A 14,068-nucleotide genomic window follows, 5' to 3' on the forward strand; every position below is an offset into this window, starting at 1 on the left:
GGGAAAAGTCTCCCCTCTTTGAACTGTCGAGGTCAACAATATTTCTGTTATTGGTGCTTATGTCGACGGTAACCTCGGGCGCTCTAAATTTGGCTTCAATGAGCGCTGAGCACGCGAAAAAAGTGTGATAAAATTTCTGCGGGTAAAATTATGGCTATGCTTGCAACCGTTATTGTGTTGCTCAGCCTTACATTGCTTATTCTGTGACAAACCGTCGTAATAGTAGTAGTAGTAGCAGTACTATTAGTTATAGTTCTCATCACGTAATAAAATTACTGACTCTGTACATAGGATATAAAAGCTCATGTATTATACAATTGAATTTAACCCACGTTGCCACAGTACCAGCTGAACGCGCTACCACGCTGCTGTCTCTGCACGTTGACAGCGGTCTATACAAAGTTCATAATTTCTTCATAGCACATACCCACTCACAACTCCTGATTGTTAAAAACCTGTCGTCATAACCGAGTTACCTGACTACACATCATGCTGTGGATTATACGCATAGACCCCACCGATCGAATTGAAATTCTCGACATGACTTAAGGAGAAGTATTCACTATTAACATACGCTGCATACTTATACGAGCGACAGGGGCAATAAGAAACCGGACAAACCATAACAGTGCTGAGCAAAAATGTAAATTCATCGAAGGAAAGCTCAGAGGGACCAGCATCTTCAGGCGTAAAACACGTCAACAAATTTCAGGAGTGCGCAGTTGGAGTTGCTAATAAATTTGTATTCACCTGTGGTGAATCCAATGACGGGGCGGGGTTTCAATCTTAGTTTGCGGGAAAACCGCAATGTTTAGAATCTACTACAATCGCGGGCAATCCAGCAGCCCACTGCTCAAATGCAGATGCAAGCCAAAGTTAAACCATGCGTCGGTGCTATCACGCTCAAAGAGCGAACGGGTTCGGGAAGTGATTGAGGCCGTCAACAAGTACCTGAGAATTTTATCAGCGTGGCCACAAAACCACTTTGTAATAAAGAGATGGCAATAATAAAGAAAAAAACCGATGGCACAGGAGCCCACACGCACGATGATATTGTGTTTATCTATTTCAAAATATTCGACACTCAACGTGTGAGGCCTATAAATAATAAGCAATCTTTGAAGAAACGAGTTGCTAGTTTGAGCACGATCGTTTTGTTTAACTTTTTCTATTTTCCGATTAGGCAGTGCACGTCAGAAATCTTCATTAGGATCAGATCACGTTCTGGTATATGTGGCGAATGCGCAGTTACATCTTCCGGTCGACTACGCCACTTGTAGGGCCGCTAGCACAGTGCACTGATAAAATGGAAGCTGCCAGAACGAAGAACATCAAAAGGCCTATACCAACCACCCCTTAACCACTCCTTTGTTATCTTTATTATCAAGAACACTACAAAAATACTTCAAAAATAGTCAGCCACTCTTCATATAACGGGAATGATCCGCCGAGTACGCGCCCAAAGGTATGGCATAAAATAAGACAGAATTAGGCTCGTTCAAGGTTTTATAATCTCATGTGTCGCCTACGTAACCCCCTACACGATCCTCCAAGCAGCGAGGAAACCTAAATTAACACCTCATATTAGATAAGCACAGAACAATCTCCAGCATTGCCACCGACGACGTCCACAGAACGACTTGTTGCACTAGGGTTACATATCCACGTAGAAGAAACCGACCGTTGACGTTGTTAAATCGGTGAAGACCATCTCACTGTACAGGTGCTCCAAACGTTAAACGGAGCACTAGAGCAGTGACCGGAGCGGACAAAACTTGCCAGCGCGATCTACGAATTGGTGCGCAGCAGATAGCGACAGTGCATTCGCACATCCGGACATAGAGTTTCGTACTAATATATACACTAGGGTGAAATCTGGCGCCACAGTCTACTGGGCAGGTAGACCGGGCAGACACGTTCCTCTTGTCCTTGGCATGGCTCATGAACAGGCAGAAAAGTTGGCTCTGGCTGCGAAAAACCGACTCTAATAATGTAGAAGGTTGATCAAAATTGCTTTGTTATTATAAAATTGAACCTTTATGCATGAGCGTCATGCACAATGAACAAGAAAAAATGCTACCCTTTTTGGTGGATTTTCGCCTCGAGACAAGAAAAGGCCATATGGCTAGCTAAGCCAAGCAGGCGAGGAACGCCGCTAGCGGAAATGGCGCCACCCACGGCGGCCGGCGACTGCAGTGAGATTTCCCTCTAGTATATACTAGTATGAAACTTTGGATTCGGAAGGCCATTCTCGAAACGCTGATGCTCGCCTTATCACCGGCCCAAGCGAAGCCGCGCTGCTGTCACCCATTCTCACCGGGGGCGCTTCCAACATAACTTAGTGTAGTTTATGCAATACAGTCGACTTGTTCTGAAGTAGCTGACCTCCGATTGGATGGCCTCCGCAATTCTCTTGAGCATCCATTAAAATCATGGAAGGAATGAAGCCAATACACGCATGAACTGCACGTTTTTATTCAGTCCTCATGCGTTTTGTTGAGGCAAACATGGTTAAGGCCGCCGTTGATGAATGATTCACGAGCGGTTACACCTCATGGCACAACAAAATTATCACCGGGGTAATCGCTAACACCGTCTTGGATATGGAGAATTTGGTAGCATTCCCACCAAAATGGGACCCATATGGCACTGAAGGTTAGTTTTCTTCGCGAAGCAGGCAAACAGATTCGTGCATAAAGCATTGGAAGCACTCCTGGCGAGTAGGGAAGACAGCAGCGCGGCTTCGCTTGAGCCGGCGATAAGGTGAGCGTCAGCGTATTGAGATGGGCCAGCCGGAAGTGCCCAAAAACTCTCACTACCTCGGATGCATGTATTCATAGACCGTGCTGGCATGACATTTGGCCCATTCCGGCCACCGCTCGCGAGCTTCGTTTAACTTCTGGAGCACATGTACAGCCAGTGTGACTCGGCCTCCCGAGGACTGGTCGAAGAGGTCTACCCTTTCTAAAGCTTAAGCCTCTTACGAAAACAGAAAAAGCCATCATGGTCTTTCCACAAATCAGGACGATACTGAAACTTTCCCCCGCGGCAGTCGCTTTTCTGATAAAGGCTAAAAGCTAAAAGCGGCCATGTGTTGGAGATTTTGGCGCATGTTAAACATGCCCATGCACTCAAAATTAATCCCAGGCCCTATAATACGGCATGCTTCCTAACCTGTGTAGTTTGGGGGGTTAAGTTCCACAGTCAATCAATAACACCAAGATTGAAAATTTACCCCTTACCGAGAAACATGCACCCTGAACACCATCAAGCACTAATTGGCCCTACATTGACACCACTGAATATGCCCGTTATAAAGTAAAGACTGCAGTTACCACCATACCCTACACCTTCCTAATTAGATTAACATTGCCGAAGGCAATGACGCAACAAGCAGAAGACAAGGCAATCCCCCTTGCAAACGCCCAAGCCCGAGTATCCATCCTCACCATGGACTGCCAAGGGGCATGCACAAATTATGCCGCAGGGAGAAATTCACGATTCCTTCAGACATCAACGCTCAACGCCTGCCTAGAAGAAGCATAAGAATCATCCAGGGCCCCACCCACTCCTCCCTCTTTTTCTGCCGATGCCAGGCGGCGCACGCCTTCGCGCGAGATTTTGTCAGCTGAGCAATACTGTGGGAAGACGAAAGGACAAGACACAACCTTAGCACGTACCAGGCCATCGCAAAACCTTACCGGCTAGGCCGAAGGCGATAACCTCCAGCTTCTGAGGCACTTACCCTGACCCAACCGACTTCTCTCTGTCAACTCCAGACTGACCCGTACCCACATTGTACAAGACTTCGCGTTATACACGCCGCCCTTCACGATCCTCTGTGCAGACACTGCACTGTATATGCCACGTTTGACGACATGTGATTGAAATGTCGGCAGTGGGAGAAAGAACTCGGCAACTCTTCCCTAGGCGGACAACTGCAGCTGATCGAACAGGCCAAGACAGCGGGTTGCTCTAATGGCGCCGTAGACTGAGGCTTGCGCCCACACGAACTTCTTTTATTTGAATAAAGTTGTAGTCCCTTTAAATGGCGTATTCATGGGAGGTTGTGGCCGTTACTACACCAGGGTTGCCAATCCTGCTCTGGTGAGGGAGTGCGTTACCGGCAATGGTGGACGGTGTCAAGCTGCACCCCAAGCCTCATTCCGCAATTCCATCAATAAGCGGATTTTTAAAAAAATTTAATCCGATGGGAATTGTCGGGCACCGAGATTCGAACCACGGTCCGTCTGGCGGATGCTCGACCTCTACGCTACCGCTGATTCGGGAACGGAATGATCAGGAGCGAGCAATGGAACGGAAGATGATAGGTGTGGCATTAAGGGACAAAAGAGAGTGAGTGGGTCAGGTAACAAACCCGGGTTAAGGACACATAAGTAGAAATTATGAAGTAGAAATGGACGTGGGCAGGGCATGTTATGCGAAGGCAAGATAATCGTTGGTCATTAAGGGTAACAGAGTGGATCCCTAGAGAAGGCAAGCGTTGCGGCAGGCGGGAGAAAGTTAGATGGGCAGATCAGATCAATAAGTTTGCGGAGATAAATTGGTCGCAGTTAGCACAGGACCGGGGTAATTGGAGATTAATGCGAGAGGCCTTTGCCCTGAAGTGGGCGTAGACAGGCTGTGAATATTACGATGATGGTAGTCCGTTCAGTAACGTTGTTTCATGATTCTGATCAACGCACGCGTGAAATAGTTGAAGCGGCTGAGATGCAATTAGGTGATTTCGAATGCGTCAGCACAACGCCGATAGCCTTGTCAGTAAAGGAAGCAGTGTTCTTGAAAAAGAACTGGTTATGGTTGTTCCTGACATGTGTGAAACAGCACCGCGTTTATCTGTTATCTCTTGTATGTAATTCTTCTCTGTATCTCCTATCGACTATTTTTCATGTATATATTTCACGCTTGCTCAATAAAATTTAGTTGGAAGTTAGCGCGTGCCCCTGTCTCATTCTATGTCCCTGTAGTTTTTAGCGCTTAAGAAGTAGTTATGGAACACCAACTAGCCCGAACGCAAGCCCTTCTTCAAGTAATTTCTAGTTCATCGGGCCCTTTACACTGTTTAATCTCCAATCCTTCCCTGTTAGTAACGCTGATTGCCTTCTCGGTTTGCCAGTCCCAGACCCTGTCCTACTGCCTAAGAGTCAGGCACCTCTCAAATCACTGCGCTGAATGCCACGGGTGCGAACCCTGCTTTTCAAATTCAGTCACGTTGTTTTATGATTCTGATCAACGCACGCGTGAAATAGGTGAAGCGGCTGAGATGCAATTAGGTGATTTTGAATGCGTCAGCACAACGTCGATAGCCTTGTCAGTAAAGGAGGGAGTGTTCTTGAAAAAGAACTGGTCATGGTAGTGCCTGACACGTGTGGAACAGCACCGAGTTTATCTGTTATATCTTGTGTGTAATTCTTCTCTGTATCTCCCATCGACAATTTTTCATGTATATATTTCACGCTTGCTCAATAAATTTTAGTTTGAAGTTAGCGCGTGTCCCTGTCTCATTCTATGTCCCTGTAGTTTTTGGCCCTTAAGAAGTAGTGATGGTAGTCCCTCTCTCTCTTTCTCTCTCTGTCTCAGTTGATTGACAACGAATCGATAGTTTTCGATGGGTGATGTGCCCACTTCAAAAAATTGGTCAAGCTCTAGTTGGAATCCTAAGCCCCTACAATACCGTGCACCCCGTAACAGCTAAACGTGATAACACGTGATCGGAACATGTGCGCACCGGCAGCTTTAGGGAAGCGGTGGCGTGTGTAACCCTGCTTGATGACATAATTCGCGCAGTAATCTGAAGAAACGGAAGCGAATAATGATGCGCAAGCACAGGTCAGCAGTGATAAAACACGTTGAAGCCTTTCGCGCCATCAGAAAACAAAAAAAAAAGAAAGCTACGAAAGCAACGTAAATGCGATTCAGCAGGAAACTGTAGTACGTATTGCAACGGTAGTGTCAGGGCGAGTACGTTCAGGTTAGAAGCATGACCAGGCAAAAAAATAACGAAAAACCTAAGTTTTGCAAAACGGATAAAAAGAAGGAAAGCATAATTAATGGGCCCTAGAATGAAGGACAAGAAGCGTCTTTGCTTCAGAAATCATTCTCGGCGTAAGGTGCCAATTAGCGTACTCCTGCTGAACGACTCGGTGAACTCTCATTAGCTCCTGATCTGCTCATTGCGCGCCAATGTGCCTAATTGGCAGCGTTGCCTGTTGGCGTCCTCAGTAATATCGCGCGGTCAATCAATCATATGGCGAAAGAACTTCACTTCGAAGTATAGCTGCTTATCAGTAAAGCTAGCTCATCATATCTTCGACAGCACACCATGCGGAATGCCAACCTTGTAGCTTCTAAGGTGTACACTATAGCCAATGAGAGCAGAGGGGGTCGTGTAGGGCTGTTAAAAGTGGACATTTCAGGGCTGTCCACTCTCGCCCAGAAGCCCCTCATGTCCAGTGAGCAGTGGTGGAAACGACTTCTGATATCCAAATGAGCAGTTAGCGATGATGATGGTGGGGATGATAATTTTGTGCATGTGTTAAGTTATTAGGCTTCGCATGCTTTTGTATCTTAATAAAGCATTCCACTAAGGAGTCTTCAAAATATGTGCTTTTTGTTTCCCACAGATTCGAAAACTAATGTTTTGGTGGTAAAAGAAATATTAGGAAGTGTTGTAAAGCATGTGATAGGAAAAACTAGCCTGGTTAAATTCTAGCACATTTCATGGCTCTACGCTCCCTTAGTACTCTTCCGTCGAAAGCCCAGTTTAGCTGAATTGCAAGAAATCATCATCAGCAGCAGGAGAAGATGCAACAGCAGCAGCATCACCCTCCCTACGCCCACTGCAGGGCAAACGCCTCTCCCATAGATCTCCCATTATCGTGGTCCTGTGCTAACTGCGGCCAATTTATCCCGCCAAACTGCTTGATATCATCTGCCCACTGAACTTTCTGCCGGCCCCTGCCACGCTTGCTTCTCGAGGTATCCACAATGTTACTTAAAATTAACAATGGTTATCTTCCCTTCGCTTTATATGCCCTTCCAACAGCCATTCCCATTTCTTCGTAATTTCTAATACCTTCTCAGCACACGTTTGTTGCCTGACCCACTCCGTTCCCTTCTTTTCCCTTGATGTCACACATACCATATTCCGTTCCTTTGCTCGATGACTCGTAGTGAGTTTATGTTTGTGAGGTTAACGTTTTTTTAAATATACGCAAGAAAGAAAGAAAGAAAAAACACGCACGGAGTGGGGATCTCGATTTGATCTTGAATGCCTTACCAATTCGGCTGTCTGGGTGGCTATCTGGGTACAGTGGTGGCCTAGATGTAGCGCATCCGACTCACGTGCAGAAGGAGCGTGGCTCGAATCTTGGTGCCAGACAATTCCCACCAGATTTTTAAAAAATCCGCGTATTGATGGAATTGCAGAATGGGGACTTTGGGTGCAGCCTGACCCCGGCGACCATTGCCGGTAACTCATTCCCTCACCAGAGCAGGATTGGCCACCCTGGTGTAGTAACGGTCACAACCTCCCATGAATACGGCAATTAACCCACGGCCCGAAGTCTCCAGTGGCTGTGAAGCTACTGACCATGGCGGCCGTCAGACCTGTCACGCAGCACAGGGTGCTACGAATACCTGGACCCGGGCAGGGCGCCATTGCAATCTCAGCCAGGTAACGTTTAGCACGAGAATCTTATCTAGTGAAACGAGTCTAGAGGTGTCGTTCGAGAAATTAAAGGGCATTAAATTTGGTGTCATAGGGGTTAAAGAAGTTAGGAGAAAAGGTGAAGCCTTTAAGCTGCTGAAATATGGACACGTTCTATGTTTCCGTGGTCTAGTGGACTGAAGAGAACTGGGAGTGGGATGTCTAGTCAATAAAAGCATAGCTGGTCACTTAGAAGAATACTAATGCAATAACGAAAGGGCAGTCAGTCTTGTACTTAGGCTCAAAAGGAGGTGCGAACTCAAGTGGTACAGCGCTACATCCAGCCACGATGACCAGGTAGTGTAACGCTTCTATAAAGATAAGGAATCGGCAATGGCTAAAGTAAAAACACAGTATACCGCAGTTATGGGAGATTTCAATGCGAAAGTAGGCAAGAATCAGGCTGGAGACAAAGCAGTTGAGAAATATGGTCTGGGCAGACGAAATAGTGGGGGGAGGGATACTAGTGGAGTTAGCAGAAAGGAATAACCTACGAATAATGAATACCTCCGTCTGCAAACGGGAGAGCCGGAACTGGACGTGGAGAAGCCCGAATGGGGAGCACAAAAATGAAAGAGTCTTTATATTATGCGATAACCCTGGCGTCGTGAAGGATCTGGAAGTGCTCCGAAGGGTAATGTGTAGTGACCCCCGAATGGTAAGATATCAAATTAGGCTAGATTTGAGGAGGGACCGTAAGAGCCTAGAACGCAAGAAGGCGATTAATGAGCTGACCGTTAAGACGTAAAGTCAAGAATTCAGGAACGCGCTGGAGAACCGACATTCAGCTCTTACCAAGGAAGCAGAGTTTACGACACAGGAAGCCAGCGACAACATTCCACGCATTATCACGGAGTGTGCAGTAGAAGTGGAGGGCACGATGGCAAGACAGGATACTGGTAAAGTTTCCCAGGAGATGAAAGATCTAATTAAGAAACGGCAAACCATGACAATCTCAACCCCAGCTTACAGAATAAAACTAGCCGGGCTTCAAAAGTTAATCAATATGCGCAAGACAGCTGACATACGGAACTATAATATCTAGAGGATCAAATGCGCTGTAAAGAACAGAGGTAGCCTGAAAGCAGTGAAGAGGCGTCTTGGCGTGGGTAAAAAATTACACCCATCTGCCCGAAGGGAACCATGAGTAGAATGCGGAGCGTCATGGGGGTTCCGTTTGCGTTTCCGTTATGTTGGTTAGCCAAATTTGGTGGAAATGTAGTGAACCCCGTAATGGTCATATATCCTACTCATGGTTCCCTTCGGGGAGATGGGTCTACTTTTCCTTATTGCATGCGTATATACAAGAGTGAGACGAGATTGAAGTGGTACCTGAAGGCCTTTATTTAGGTTTGCACGTCTTCTTACTTTGAGTATGACGGCCTTATGGTCGCTAAAGTGCACAGTCAGTGGATCTCGTAGCAGTGGTTGTATCTAGTCGTCGCCGTTGCAGTTGGTAAAGACTAGATCGATACACGTTCCGTGGATTGTAGTTGGCTCTCTCGATACGCACTGCAGCGAGTGACGCGATGCCATGAACTGCACTATCCAATCGCTGTTGCTGATGTCGACATTAAAGTCTCCCACCAGACCGAACGGATGCACCGCGTCTGTAAATTTTTTTTTGTAGTCACCCATTGTCTCGTTGATGTACCTTTCCACGTTTGTACGCGGGAGGTTTGGTGCGAGGTACATTGTCATTGCGCTTATGCTCTACCTTAATTCCGTCAGCACACTCCCTGACGGGGCTGTTGCTTCCATCCTACTTCATCTGTAGAATCACGGAGTCAAGCGCAAGCACGACCGAAGTTGTTCTTGTTGTTGTTGTTGTTCCTCTTCTGTAGCGCGTACCCAAGTAGGGGATTGGCCAAGAAACGGTGGTGTTGCGACGCCAGACCATGGTCGACGCCGCGGGACATAACCCCGAGCATAAGACGTGGGGGATTGGCCAAGAAACGGTGGTGTGCGCACGCCAGATCACAGCCGACGCCGCGGAACATACCCCTGACCATAAGACGCTGCGCATCTAAAATCAGATATATGCACTTACAGACAAGCAAGGCAATATCATCACAAATAGGGATAAAATTGTCACAGTAGCCGAGGAGTTCTATAGGATTCTGTAAAGTAACCGGGATATCTATGATAATGCCTCACGAAAAAATAGTTCAGAGGAGATAGACATACCACCAGTAACGACCGAAGAAGTAAGGAAGGCTTTGAAAGAAATGAACGGGGGCAAAGCACCTGGTGAGGATCAGATAACAGCAGAATTCTGGAATGATGGAGGCGAAATTGTACTTGAAAAACTGGCAAACCTGTATACGCAATGCCTGACGACCGGAAGTGTACCGGAATGTTGCAAGAACGCGAAGATCATCCCAGTCCACAAGAAAGGTGACGTGAAGGACTTCAAGAATTACAGGCCGATCAGCTTACTGTCAGTCGTCTACGAGGTACTTACCAAGGTAATCGCTAAGAGAACTTCTGCAACCTTAGATTTCAGTAAACCTAAATAACAAGCAGGGTTCCGTAAAGGCTATTCAACAATGGACTAGAGTCACACGATCAATCAGATGATAGAGAAGTGCGCTGAGTATACCGAACCCCTATATATGGCATTCATAGATTATGAGAAAGCATTTGACTCTGTAGAAACCTCAGCAGTCATTCAGGCATTACGGAACCAGGTGGCAGATGAGCATTATGTAAGAATACTAGAGGACATCCAAAATGGGTCCACAGCTACTATCATCCTCCGTAAGGAGAGCAGTAAAATACCTATAAGGAAGGGCGTCAGACAAGGAGACACAATCCCTCCAATGTTATTCACAGCGTGTTTACAAGGAGTATTCAGAACATTGAATTGGGAGAAGGTTGGAGTAAGGGTTAATGGAGAGTACCTCAGTAACCTCAGATTTACTGAAGACGTTGCCTTGCTAAGTAACTCGGGGGACGAATTGCAAAGCTTGCTTTCCGCACTGGACAAACAGACTAGAACCGTAGGCCTGAAATTATTAAGCAAGAAACCGCATTAATGATCAATAACCTCGGGACAGTACAGCCGTTTGGGATAGATAGCGAGGCAGTGTAAATGGTACGCCAATATATCTACCTAGCCAAGTTGTGGCCCCGGATCCCAACCATGAGACAGAGATAATTAGAAGGATAAGAATGGGGTGGAGTGCATACGGCAGACATTCTCAGATAATGAATGACAGCCTACCATGGTCCTTGAAGAAGAAAGTGTGTGACAGCTGCACCCTGCCGGTACTCACCTGCGGGGCAGAAAATTGGAGGCTAACTAAGATGGTTAAACTTAAATTCAGAACAATTCAGCGGGCAATTGAGCGGAAGATGATAGTTGACAGGAGACAGGAAGAGACAGGAAGAGAGCGGAGTGGATCAGGGAACAAACGCGTCTTAAAGACATATTAGTAGAAATTAAAAAGAAATGGATGTGGGCGAGGCATGTAATGCGAAGGCAAGATAACCGTTGGTCAATACGCGTAACAGCGTGGATCCCTAAAGAAAGCAAGCGTTGCAGGGGGCGGCAGAAAATTAGATGGGCAGATGAGATGAAGACGTTTGCGGAGATAAATTGGTTGCAGTTAGCACAGGACCGGGGTAATTAGAGATTAATGGGAGAGGTCTTTGCCCTGCAGTGGGCGTAGATAGGCTGGTGATGATTATGATTATGTTGAGTTTATGTTGAACTTGTTTAATCAGCCTCCAAAATTCTGCCCTGTAATTGAGTACAGGTACGGTGCCGCTATTATACACTTAACTCTTCAGGGACCATGGTATGCCGCTACTCATTATCTGAGAATTCGTGCCGATTGAATTCAACCCAAGTCTTATCGTCTCTTATTATCTCTGCCTAATGATTGGGTTCCGGGGTCAATATGTGGCCTAAGAAGATATGTTTACATACCACTTCCAGTGCCTCACCAGCAATCTGAAACCGCTGCGCTGTGCCGAAGCTATTGAGCATTAACTTATTCTCTGCCTAATACGTTTCAGGCCCACTGTTCTACTCTGTTTTCCCAGTGTGGTAAGCACGCTTTGCAAATCGTCCCCCGAGTTACTTAACAAGGCAACGTCATCAGCATATCTGAGGTTACTGAGGTATTCTCTATTAACTCTTGCACCAAGCTGCTCCCAATGCAATGTCCTGAATACCTCTCCTAAACATGCAGTTAATCAGTAGAACGGACAATTGGGCTAGTTGGTAGCTGTTCATCTTGAAGGTGGAAGCGCTCACAAAGCAGGGACGAAAGTAGAAAGAACATAGACGACACTGCGCTAACTCGCAACTATTTGTTTATTGAAAAGAAACACAAGCGCCGTGTCGTCTATGTTCTTTCTACTTTCGTCCCTGTTTTGTGAGCGCTTCCACCTTCAAGATGCAGTGAATCCACTTAGAAAAATTGTGTTTCCTTGCCTGACGCCCTTCCTTATAGGTATTTTACTGCTCTCCTTATGGATGATGATGGTAGCTGTAGAGCCATTGTAAATATCCTCTAGTATTCTTACATAATGCTCGTCTACATGGTCCCGTCTTGCCTGAATGACCACTGAGTTTTCGACCGAGTCAAATGCTTTCACATTATATATAAAGGCTCTACAGGTGTTGAGCTTACTCCGCGCATTTCTCTATCACAGGATTGATCTTGTGAATATGGTAAATTGTTGCAAACCCTTTAAAAAACCCTGCTCGTTCAGTAGTTTCACTGAAATCTAAGCTGGCAGAAATTCCGTTAGCGATAACCTTGGTAAGTACCTTGTAGACGACGGACAATGCGTATTGCCATGCATATTGCTACGCGACTCTCTCTCTCTGCTACAGGATTATTTTTTTCAGCAAAAGCAGGATTTACCAGAAAAAGCTTTAATTCGCCACAGTAGCTCAGTGCAAAGCTGAATCTGCACTATGGCATTAGACCTTCAATTTTTAATAAAATGTTACGTATTTTTGTACTGAAGAGGGTCGCATTCGAGCATTCAATAAACTAACAGCCCGCATAGACAGAGCGAGAGTAAGCATACATGCCCTCCGCTAAAACAACCCTAAACAACGGAAGGTAAACGTACGACACGGGTAGTAGTTATAAAATTGTTCTTGCTGGAAGACGCAGCTTCATATGCAAGCAGCTATAGACGCACTCGCTAAAAATAATTTTGCACAATAATGAAACAATGTGGCTGGTTACTCTATTCATGGCACACGTGCACTATACCAGTAATGTATCACCAGAGAAAACCGCAATGGTTTTCTTATCGAAGTACCTAACGTAAGCTCAGTGTACCTGTAAACCCGCAACGGCGTCAACGTACAATAGCTAGTAATTTCCTTGCTTGTATTAAGAAGAATTCAAGCGGAGTCGCTGGCCCACCCAAAATTACTACACACCATGTTCCCACAACAATATGAAGACACATGCCCCTTCTGTCGCCAAGAAAAAGGCACCTTGCGACACGTCATCGCAGAGTGTACGTCACTCAAAGCCCCCATCCCACAAATCCCATTCCCAACCACCACCCCCCTACCCCCTTCCCCCAAAGAGCGATGGGAGATACTACGGTCCAGCCCCACCGCAACGACCCACGCGGCCCTAGTGGCCCGGGGCCTGGAGGTGTTGGCCGTTTATGGGCCCTGTGAATAAGGGACCACGCCGTCGGAGGCCGCCTCAACGGTGACCTCAAGGGCTCGAATAAAGTTCTATCTATCTATCTATCTATCTTGCTTGTGACCACGGCTCAATTGACCCAATACGTGTTTCTTCCACACTTTTTTTCTGATTAGAAGGACGTTCAATTCTGGGGCCATACCATGCTTGCACAACGGGACCTTTTGCTCATAGGGCCACTTTTACACACGCAATTATATTCAATCGTTCACCTAATGCCTTTTGTGTTTGTGACAGCAAAGGTATAACACTTTATTTCGAAGCAATTTATCCCTGTGTACAATGGTTGGTCTCACGGAGTAATGTCTTTTTGTGCTGTGGCAACGTTCGGGGCATCAAAAAGGTATGGGAAGTAAGGGTAGTTGTTGCGTTGTAACGGATACGGCGTCGCCTTCGGGCAGTGGTTTGAGTTGCAGTGACTACCTGCCTCTTTGTTCGCCGCTGTGCATGTTTGTTGTCCTTCCATCCTCTTCCCAGGCATACTTCCCTGGCCTTCCACGCTTTACAGCTGCCGCGGATGTAGGCGGCTGCAGAGTCTACCTCCGTAGACACGTAAGGAAAGCACAAACATGCTCTGGGATAAAACCGGGGACCTGAGTGCCGTAAATAACCTTTACACCTCAGCGAGAGAAGAAACCACTGATAACAT

Source organism: Haemaphysalis longicornis, unplaced genomic scaffold (genome assembly GCF_048455015.1).
Source record: "Haemaphysalis longicornis isolate Haplotype H1 unplaced genomic scaffold, Haemaphysalis longicornis Haplotype H1 scaffold_4, whole genome shotgun sequence".
Classification (NCBI taxonomy): domain Eukaryota; kingdom Metazoa; phylum Arthropoda; class Arachnida; order Ixodida; family Ixodidae; genus Haemaphysalis; species Haemaphysalis longicornis.